Source organism: Pseudorca crassidens, chromosome 15, assembly GCF_039906515.1.
Source record: "Pseudorca crassidens isolate mPseCra1 chromosome 15, mPseCra1.hap1, whole genome shotgun sequence".
In the NCBI taxonomy this organism is placed as follows: domain Eukaryota; kingdom Metazoa; phylum Chordata; class Mammalia; order Artiodactyla; family Delphinidae; genus Pseudorca; species Pseudorca crassidens.
This window is the reverse complement of record NC_090310.1, coordinates 78,925,182-78,936,070: the sequence shown is the minus strand read 5'-3', so window position 1 is coordinate 78,936,070 and position 10,889 is coordinate 78,925,182. Positions and strand designations below refer to the sequence as shown.

The 10,889-nt window shown below is 42.3% G+C and overlaps 1 protein-coding gene across 6 annotated transcripts in view; it reads right to left on the bottom strand.

Moving 5' to 3' along the window:
* LOC137208012 (uncharacterized) overlaps window positions 1-10,889 on the bottom strand; it is a 324,147-nt gene that overhangs the window by 12,906 nt on the left and 300,352 nt on the right. For all 6 annotated transcript variants that reach the window (XR_010935434.1, XR_010935435.1, XR_010935437.1 and 3 more), the window contains one exon: window positions 9,943-10,785. The gene's annotated coding sequence lies outside the window, so the exon portion shown is untranslated. The remainder of the gene's footprint in view (window positions 1-9,942; window positions 10,786-10,889) is intronic.

Here is a 10,889-nt window from a genome sequence, read left to right as displayed (position 1 = left end):
CCCTGGTCCCCCTCAGATGGGGCCAGCTCGTTCCCATTTATTTCCTTTGGGGCACAAGGTCAACAGGACACAAGATCCCTCAAACAGCTCCAGGACCTGCACCTACAGGGTCCCAGCCAGTTGCCAGAAGAGCTTCCTGGTGAGCAGATTGCTCCTTAATGGCCAGCACAGGTTTTTTATTTTTTGTGGGATCAGGCGAGATTGGACCACCAGAATGGTGCTGAAACATTGATGTGAGGATGACTCAAATCGCTCATAAAGACAGGAGCCCCACAAAAAATATTTCCCCAGGCCCGCCTGCTCACCCACCCACCCTAGGGGCAAATCTGCCCCTCATGATTTTTTGCTGTAGCTGTATACAACCAGTTCTCTTTAAATTCACTCACTTTCTGAAAACCTTATATTGCTTTTCCCAAATAGAACCCAGAATCATCTTAAGCAGAAAACAAAATACAAATATAAAACTATACAGATAAAACTATAGTCATTAAAAAAATAAGTCTGTGTCCTACATTTGTGTGAGCTACACTTGGTACGTACCACAAAATTCAGCCTGGGCCTCAGTTTCCCCAAATGTAAAATGAAGATCATAGTCCCCACCTCACAGTCAGTACGTGCTTAATAAATGTTAGCTATATCAATACAACTTCCCATCATTTAACTAATAGATTTAAGATTCACCCAAGGCTGGACCTCATTTTCCAATATCTGGAAGGAAGCATTCAGAGCTTTGACAACAGGTCTTGAATTTTTCTAACTAGATAATTAACTAGCTACCTAATTAGTTAACTAGATAGTTAAAGCCCCAAACTCGAGCTTATCCAGTTTTCAAATCCTGAAATGAAAAGGAAACACACACTGGGGCGTCCAGCCTCTCCTTCTTGGGGAGACTTTGCAAGTCTGTCAATGTCCCTTGCTACCTGCAGCAGCAGGGTGTACTTTTGTACCAAGGAGCAGATATATAACACTGGCTTAGTAACAAGTGGGAAATGAAGAAGTTACAAGACTTCCAGGAGCAAACAAAATGCTGACTCCTACACAGGCTTTTCAGGTTCATAAATGGAAAGGAAACTGGTTTCTTGGCAAGAGCAGGTTGAATATGAAATAACCCCGTGAAGGAAGCACAGACCACAGGGACCATTAAGAAATGAAAGCAAAGTCATTTCTTTTGTTTGAGGAGCTCTGGGAGCTGTGATGAGCTGCACCAAGCTTTCTCCAAAAAGGGCTTCCACTCAAAACTGTCTCTGCCTTCACCCTCCCAGTAAAATTCAGCAGTCCAGCTTGGTAAATGGCCCAATGTGGAGTTATCACCAAAGAGATGGAAACCCCTGCCCAATCCCAGGATTTCCAGGAATTCTTGGTTTACTAGAAATTTTAAACTCAAATTCTGCACTGAACTCCAGACACAAAGCACTATGACAATTGGATCTTAGCTTTTTTTTTTTTTAAGCAGGGAGGGAGCAGCTCAGGGCTTTCTATGAGCTACTGATGGGGCTCCCCAAGAAAGACCCCCAGATCACATGGCTGCTGATCAAGAGCCCTCTGTAATTAATACCATTAGGACAGCTCTTGAGGAAAAGCATTCACAGGACAATCTTGGCACCAGATTTTAAGTACACCTTCTCATGCACACTCCAGACTCATGCACCTGCCTGTGTGACATCTCCACTCTGATACCCAGGAGGCATCTCTAGCTCAACATGCCCCCGATCTTCCTAATTCCCAATCTCCTCTTCCCACCCACAACCCTCTAGTACACCCTGTCCTCCCCATCGGTTTACGGCAACACCATCTAAGCAGCTGCATAGTCAAAAACCTGGGAGCGACCCTGGATCCCTCACTGTCCCCGGGCCCCACACGTCAGCAACGTTTGGTGGATCCATCTCTGAAATCACACCTTTTTGCTTCACGCCCATTGGACCATCTTTATCTTCTGCCTGGACGACAGAGCAGCCTCTTGACTGCCCTGGTTCACGCCTACCCTCACTGCCTGCACAGTGGGCAGAACATACCACACCTGCTCTTAAAGCCTTCCAATAACTGCCCTTTGCATTTACTTTTTTTTCCCCCAAATTTATCAAAGTATGATCGACAAAGTGTGTATATTTAAGATATACAATGTAGTATCTTGATATATGTTAAAAATTGTGAATTGGTTACCAAAATTAAGCTCTTTAATGCATACATCACCTCACACAGTTACCTTCTTTTTGGTGGTGAGGACATTTGAGATCTACACTCTTAGCAAGTTTCAAGTATACACTTTTATCAACTCTAGTCACCATGATGTACATTCAGCTTCCACAACTTATTGATCTCAGAAGTTAAAGTTTGCCCCCTTTGACAGAATCTCCCTGATTCCACAACCCCCATCCACGGTAAGCACTATTTTACTCTGTTACAGTAAGTCCCCTGCATACCAATGAGTTCCATTCTGAGAGCTCATTCGTAAGTCCCATTTGTTCATAAGTCCAACAAAGTTAGCCTAGGTACCTAACTAACACAATCGGTTATATTGTACTGTATTGTAATAGGTTTATAATACTTTTCACACAAATAATACATAAAAAACAAAAAATAAAACATTTTTAATCTTACAGTACAGCACCTTGAAAAGTACAAGAGTACAATACAACAGCTGATGCTTCTTAGCAGTACCGGCTACATCACTGCTGCTTTCACGTTTGCTTCTGGACATCCTGGGCTTGAAATAAATATACTATACTACTGTACTGTATACAATACTGTAAAGTACACAAAAACACAACTACCTGTAGAGGATGCACGCACGTGAAAATGTACGCCAGACACGTGAACTAACTTAATGTGACTGGACACGTGAACGCATGTTTGCATCTGTGAAAGTTTGCAACTTGAAGGTTCATATGTAGGGCACTTACTGGACTATGAGTTCAACTTTTTTCAATTCCACATTTAAGTGGGATCATACAGTATTTGTCTCTGTCTGGTGTATTTCACTTAGCATAATGCCCTCCAGTTTCATCCGTGTTGTCTCAAACAGTGGGATGTCCTTCTTATGGCTGAATAATATTCCAGTGTGTGTGTACATATATATATGCCACATCTTCTTTATTCATTCACCCACTGACAAGATACTTAGGCTGCTTCCACATCTTGGCTATTGTGAATAATGCTGCAATGAATGTGGGAGTGCAGATCTCTTCAAGATCCTGTTTTCAATTCCTTCGGATATATACCCAAAAGTGGGATAGCTGGACCACGTGGTAGTTTATCTTTAATTTTTTGAGGAACCTCCATACTGTGTTCCATAATGGCTGTACCAATTTACATTCCCATCAACAGTGTATAGTGGTTCCCTTTTCTTTTCTTTTTTTTAGGGGTTCCCTTTTCTCTACAACCTCACCAACACTTACTTTGACATTTTGATAATGGCAATCCTAACAGCTGTGGGGTGATATCCCATTGTGGTTTTCATTTGCATTTCCCTGATTAGTGATGCTGAGCATTTTTTCATATACCTGTTGGTCATTTGTATGTCTTCTTTGGAAAATTCAGGTCCTTTGCCCATTTTAATTAGACTTTTTTTTTTTTTTGCTATTGGGTTGTATGAGTTCCTTATATATTTTGAATATTAAATCCTTACAGAATATATGACTTGCAAATATTTTCTCCCATTCTGTAGGTTGCCTTTTCATTTTGTTGATGGTTTCCTTTGCTGTGTATAAGCTTCTTAGTTTGATGTAGTCCCACTTACTGATTTTTGCTTTTTTTTTTTTTGGCTTGTGCGTTTGGTACCAAATTCAGGAAATCATTACCAAGACTAGTGTCAAAAAGGTTTTCCCCCATGTTTTCTTCTAGGAGTCTCATGGTTTCAGGTTTTACATTCAAGTCTAAGACATTTTGGGTTGGTTTTTGTGTATGGTGTGAGATAAGGGTCCATTTTATTCTTTTGCATGTACCTATCCAGCTTTCTAACACTACCATTTATTGAAGAGACTACTTTTTCCCCATTGTGTAATCTTAGTGAATTTGAAGATTAGTTGACTATACATGCATGGGTTTATTCTGGGCTCTCTTTTCTGTTCCATTAATCTGTGTGTCTCTTTATGCCAATACCATACCATTTTATCACTATAGCTTTGTAATGTAATTTGAAATCACAAAGTGTGATGCCTCCAGCTTTGTTCTTCTTGCTCAAAATGGCTTTGGCTATGTGGGGACTTTTGTAGTTAAATACAGATTTTAGGAAAAAAAATCCTGTTCCTCTGAAAAATGCCATTGGAATTTTGATAGGGTTTACATTGAATCTGTAGATCACTTTATGTAGTATAGACATTTAAACAATATTAATTCTTCAAATCCTTGAGCATGCGATATTTCTATTTATTTGTGTCTTCAGTTTCTCTGATCAATGTTTTATAATTTTCAGTGTATAGATCTTTACACTCCTTGGTTAAATTTATTCCTAAGTTTTTTTTTAATGCTATTGTAAATGGGATCATTTTAATTTGTTTTATGGATGGTTGATTGTTAGTATATAGAAATACAACTGATTTTGTATCCTGCGACTTTACTGAATTCATTACTCTAACAGATTTGTTGGTAGTCTTCAGAGATTTCTAAATAGATCATTTCATCTGCAAAGCAGGCAATTTTGATTACTGATTCAATCTCCTTACTAGTAATTAGTCTTTTCAGATTTTCTCTTCCTTCACAATTGTTTTAGCAGGTTGTAAGTTTCTAGGAATTTCTTCTAGGTTATCCAATATGTTGGTGTATAACTGTTCACAGTAGTCCTTTATATTTCTATAGAATCAGTCCTTTATATTTCTATAGACTCATCCTCTATTTGCAGATGATATGATATTCAAAACTCTAAAGATTCCACCAAAAAGCTATTAGAACAAATTCAGTAAAGTTGTAGGATACAAAAGTCAATAAACAAAAATCAGTTGCATTTCTGTATACTAACAAACTATCTGAAAGAGAAATTAATCCCATTTATAATAAAGAGGAATAAATTTAACTAAGGAGGTGAAAGATCTGTACACTGAAAACTGTAAGTTATCGATGAAAGAAAATGAAGATGACACAAATATATGGAAAGATATCCTGTGTCCATTCCACTCAAAGCAATCTGCAGATTCAATGCAAACCCTATCAAAGTTCCAATGGTACTTTTCCACAGTGATAGAATAAACAATCTTAAAATTTGTATAGAACCACAAAAGACCCCAGATAACCAAAGCAATCTTGAGCAAGAAGAACAAAGCCAGAGGCATCACACTTCCTGATTTTAAATTACATTACAAAGCCATAGTAATAAAAAAAAAGTATGGTACTGGCATAAAAACAGACACAGATCAATGGAACAGAATAGAGCGGTGCTCAACATCACTAATCATCAGGGAAATGCAAATCAACATCACAATGGGATATCAATTCATACCTGTTAGGATGGCCATTATCAAAAAGTCAAAGATATTAGGTATTGGTCAGGATGTGTAAAAAAGGGAACCCTTATACACTGTCGGTGGGAATGTAAATTGGTAAAATCACTGTGGAAAACAGTATGAAGGTTTCTCAAAAAAATTAAAGATTGGATTGGAAGAGTTAATATTGTTAAAATACTACCCAAAGAAATCTACAGATTTAATGTGATTCCTATCAAATTATCCATGACATTTTTCACAGAACAAGAATAATCCTAAAATTTATATGGAGCCATAGAAGACCCAGAATTGCCAAAGCAATCCTGAGGAAAGAGAACAAAGCAGGAGGCATAACCCTCCCAGACTTCAGACAATTATACAAAACTACAGTAATCAAAATGGCATAGTATTGGCACAAAAACAGACATATGGATCAATGGAACAGGATAGAGGGCCCAGAAATAAACCCACACACCTACGGTAAATTAATCTTCAACAAAGGAGGCAAGAATATACAATGGGAAAAAGAGTCTCTTTAGCAAGGGGTGTTGGGAAAGTTGGACAGCTGCATGTAAATCAATGAACTTAGAACACAGCCTCACACCATACACAAAAATAAACTCAAAATGGCTTAAAGACTTAAACATAAGACATGACACCATAAAACTCCTAGAAGAGAACATAGGCAAAACGTTCTCTGACATAAATCATACCAATGTTTTCTTAGATCAGTCTCCCAAGGCAACAGAAATAAAAGCAAAAATAAACAAATGGGACCTAATCAAACTTACAAGCTTTTGCACAGCAAAGGAAACCATAAACAAAATGAAAAAACAACCTACAGAATGGGAGAAAATATTTGCAAATGATGCAGCCGACAAGGGATTAATCTTCAAAATATAAACAGTTCATACAATTCAACAACAAAAAACAAACCCAAGCGAAGAATGGGCAGAACTAAATAGACATTTTTCCAAAGAAACCATACAGATGACCAACAGGCAGATGAAGAAATGCTCATCAGCACTAATTATCAGAGAAATGCAAATCAAAACTACAATGAGGTACCATCTCACCCTGGTCAGAATGGCCATCAAAAAAATCTACATAAATACTGGAGAGGATATGGAGAAAAGGGAACCTTCCTACACTGTTGGTGGGAATGTAAGTTGGTACAATCACTATGGAAAACAGTAAGGCTGTTCCTCAAGAAACTAAAAATAGAGTTGCCATACGATCCAGCAATCCTATTCCTAGACATATATCCAGAAAAACTATAATTCAAAAAGATACATGCACCCCTATGTTCATAGCGGCATTATTTGCAATTACCAAGACAAGGAAACAACCTAAGTGTCCACCAACAGATGAATAGAGAAGATGTGGTACATATAAACAATGGAGTATTACTCAGTCATAAAAAAGAATGAAATAAGGCCATCTGCAACAACATGGATGGACCTAGAGATTATCATACTAAGTCAGAAAGAGAAAGACAAATATCATATGGTATCGCTTATATGTGGAATCTAAAATATGACACAAATGAACTTATCTACAAAACAGAAGCAGACTCACAGACACAGAGAACAGACTTGTGGTTGCCAAGAGGGAGGGAGGGTGCCGGAGGGATGGAGTGGGAGTTTGGGGTTAGCAGATGCAAACTATTATATACAGAATGGATAAACAGCAAGGTCCTACTGTATAGCACAGGGAATTATATTCAATATCCTGTGATAAACCATAATGGAAAAGAATATGAAAAAGAATGTATATATATATATATGTATAACTGAATCACTTTGCTGTACAGCAGAAATTAACATAACATTGTAAATCAACTGTACTTCAATAAAAAAAATTAAAGATAGAAACTGCCATATGATCCAGTCATCCCACTTTTGGGTATATATCCAAGGGAAATGAAAACAGGGTCCCAAAGATAGATCTGCGCTCGCATGTTCCCTACTGTGGCATTATTCACAATAGCCAGATAGGGAAACAATCTAAGTATCTGTCAACGGATAAAGAAGATGTGGTAGGTATATGTATAAACACACACACACACACACACACAATGAAATATCATTCAGCCACGAGAAAGAAAGATATCCTGCTGTTTGTGACAACACAGATGAAACTAAAGGACATTATGTTAAGTGAAATACGCCAGACACAGAGACACAAATACCGCATGGTTTCACTTATATGTGGAATCTAGGAAAGAACAAAGTCAAACTCATAGAAACAGAAAAAAGTGGTTTCTGGGGGCTGGGCAAAATATGGAGAGGTTGGTAAAAGGGTACAAAGTTTCAGCTGTAAGATAAATAAGTTCTGAGGATCTGAGGTAGAACATGGTGCCTGTAACTGGCATTGCTATTGTGTAATTGAAATTTGCAAACAGTACAATTGGAAGGTTTTCACACTCAGAAAAAGATCAATATGTGAAGTAATGGATGTGTTAATTAATTAGATGGGGGAATCCTTTCACAGTTTTTATCATCTCATCATGATGTACACTTTAAATACCTTACAACTTCATTTGTCACACCTCAATAAAGCTGAAAAAGAAATCAATGTTCTGTGGGGGAATGATGGTAGAAGCCTCCTATTCTGCCATCTTGCTATCACTTTAATTTCAAAAACACAGGCAGTTTAGTCACTCAGGTCTGAGACAGTGCAAGAGCCTCAGTAACCCACCAGCTACAGGACTGAGACCTTCCCTTTGCATTTAGAATGATCCAGATTTCTGCCAAGACTTTCGACAATCTTCTCCACCTACCACTTCTCCAGACTCGGCTCTGTTCCTCCATGTCAGCCTCTCTTCTGTTCCTTGCCTAATCCTAACCCTGTCCCACCTCTGCCTCAGTTTTCCCAAGACTTGAAACGCTCTGACCCCTGAGGCTCATGGAACTGCTCTCCCTCATCCGTCAGGTCCCCAGATCAAACCCTCTCATCCTCGGAAGACCTCCCTAACATGGAATGTGGGATCTACCTCCACCCTGCCCACAAATACACCCACCACGACATATACAGGACTCTCCTGTTTGCAGACCCGTTTGCTGGTTTACAATCTGTCTCTTACACCTGTAAATCCCATGTGAGCATGGATAGTCTTTGTTCGGGTTCAATGCCACATGCCCAGACCTTGGCCTCAGTAGGCCCTCTGGAACTACGTGCTGAATGAACAAACGTGTCCAAGTTTCACACATGCAAGTGACATTGGGAACAATGGATTCATCCGGAATGCATGGAAAATTAATCCTTTCCTAATATTTAACACATTTTTAAAACCTAAACATCTGACTCAAGAGAGACCTTTCTTCTGTCCCATATGGCTCAGTTCATTCATTTTTTTTTTTTTTTTTCTTTTTTTGCGGTACGGGGGCCTCTCACTGTTGCGGCCTCTCCCGCTGCGGAGCACAGGCTCCGGACGCGCAGGCTCAGCGGCCATGGCTCATGGGCCCAGCCGCTCCGCGGTACGTGGGATCCTCCCAGACCGGGGCACGAACCTGCGCCACCTGCATCGGCAGGCGGACTCTCAACCACTGCGCCACCAGGGAAGCCCCATTCACTTCTAATTACACATCTGTGGACTCCAGGCTGGCTTCTAGAAAGAACCAGTTCCCTTTGCTGCAGACAGCAATAAAGACCATCGCTCCCTCGGAGCCTGAGCCTGCCAGGCTCTTATCTGCCTCCTGGCTTCCTGCCGTCACCCGTGGCCCTCCCGCCTGTAAAATGCTGGCTGCCGTGGCTCAACGGCTCCTCGGGGACAGGTAAGAGCAGGGCGGCCGGCCAGCTGCCGTTTACAAGCCGAATGTGAACCGCGACCTCCCCGGGGAGTCTGTTTGACAAGGTAACGGGAACCTGCAGCAGGCGAGGCACTCCTGCTCAACGAGTTATACTGTTAACGCGTTTTGGAGGCGGCTCTCCTCCATCTGGTCCTCCCCAGACACACCTGCAGCCCCGCTGCTCCCGAGCCAACCTTCTCATTTATCCTCCAGGTGATGCAAAGGAGCCGGGGCACCCTGGAGGCACTGCCGCCTCCCATGCTGGGCTTTGCAGAGTCATTCCGACGTCCACCACTGCTGCCCCGACGGGGACCCACGCTCTCAGAACAGGTCCGGGCCCCTCTGAGAATCGGAAAGTGGGGATCCCAGACGCCGCCGCTTCCCATCACCCAGCGCCCATGTCCTCACCCTCAGGGCTAATCGTTTCGTTCTTTAGACCTGTTGGTGTCAGGCTCTCAAGCAGTCCCGCTTCTCCCACTCACTAGCCCCTCCTAAGCTCTGCAAGCCCACCTTCTGCCCCCGCCCCCCAACTCCCAAAACACAGTCGCAGCGTCTTTGCCCTCCACATCTCACGGCCCACCGTAAACAAAAGCCCACGTTCTCAGTTTTTTCCTCCCAAGTGCGCCTGGTGTTTTTGCTCTGAAACCCACCACCCTCCTGAGGCCCCCGCTTCCCTCGCAGACGTCTACGGTACATTATCACAAACATAGCGGTTTAAGGCGGTTCAAATTCATTACCTTACGGTTTTGGAGGTCAGAAATCCAAAATGGTCTCACTGGGCTAAACTCAAGGTGTCCGCAGGGCCGTGTCCCTTCCGGAGGCTCGAGGGGAGAATCCGCTTCCTGGCCGGTGGGCCTCCCTCCATCTTCCAAGCCAGCAACCGCATCACCCCGACCGCTGCCCCCTCGTGCCGCGTACTCCTCCGCCTGACTCTCCGGCCTCCTCTTATAGGGACACTTGTGATTACATTGGGCCCACCTGGATAATCCGGGCTACTCGTTCCATCTTGAGATTAGTAATCACACCTGCCAAGTCCCCGCTGCCGTGTAAGGTAACATACGCACAAGTGCCAGGGATGAGTGGACATCTTTGGGGGGCCGTTGTCCTGCCCGCTATGCCCCGCAGAGGGGCTGCTATCTCCCACAGCCCTTATATCACTGGGCTCTGGGATAGGTGTCCTCCTTACTGTTTTCTGCCACTTCTAGACTATTCTCCACCTGGCCATTGTCCTCATTTCTTGGTGATTTTAGCTCCTGGGTCCGGGCACTTTCTTCAGGTGTACCCCCTTTTTAAAAAAAAATTTTGGCCGTACCCCACAGCATGTGGGCTCTTAGCTCCCCGACCAGGGATCCAACCCACACCCCTTGCATTGGAAGGCAGAATCTTAACCACTGGACCACCGGGGAAGTCTCTGTACCCCTGTCTTAATTTTCAGCAATTTCATGCTCCTTAAAGAATCCTTTTCCTTTCCCGACCTCTCAATTTCTTAAATTCTTCTGGTCCTGTAGATGCTTGTCTTCCTCCTTCAGCCATTCTACTCTAGGGCAGTGGTTCCCAAGCCTTCGTGCATATCAGGAAGCCTGCGGGGAGAGGCGGGAGTTCATGAGAACACAAATTGCTGGCTCCACCCCCGGAGATTCTGACTCAGTAGGTCTGGGGTGAGGCCAGAGAACCTGCATTTCCC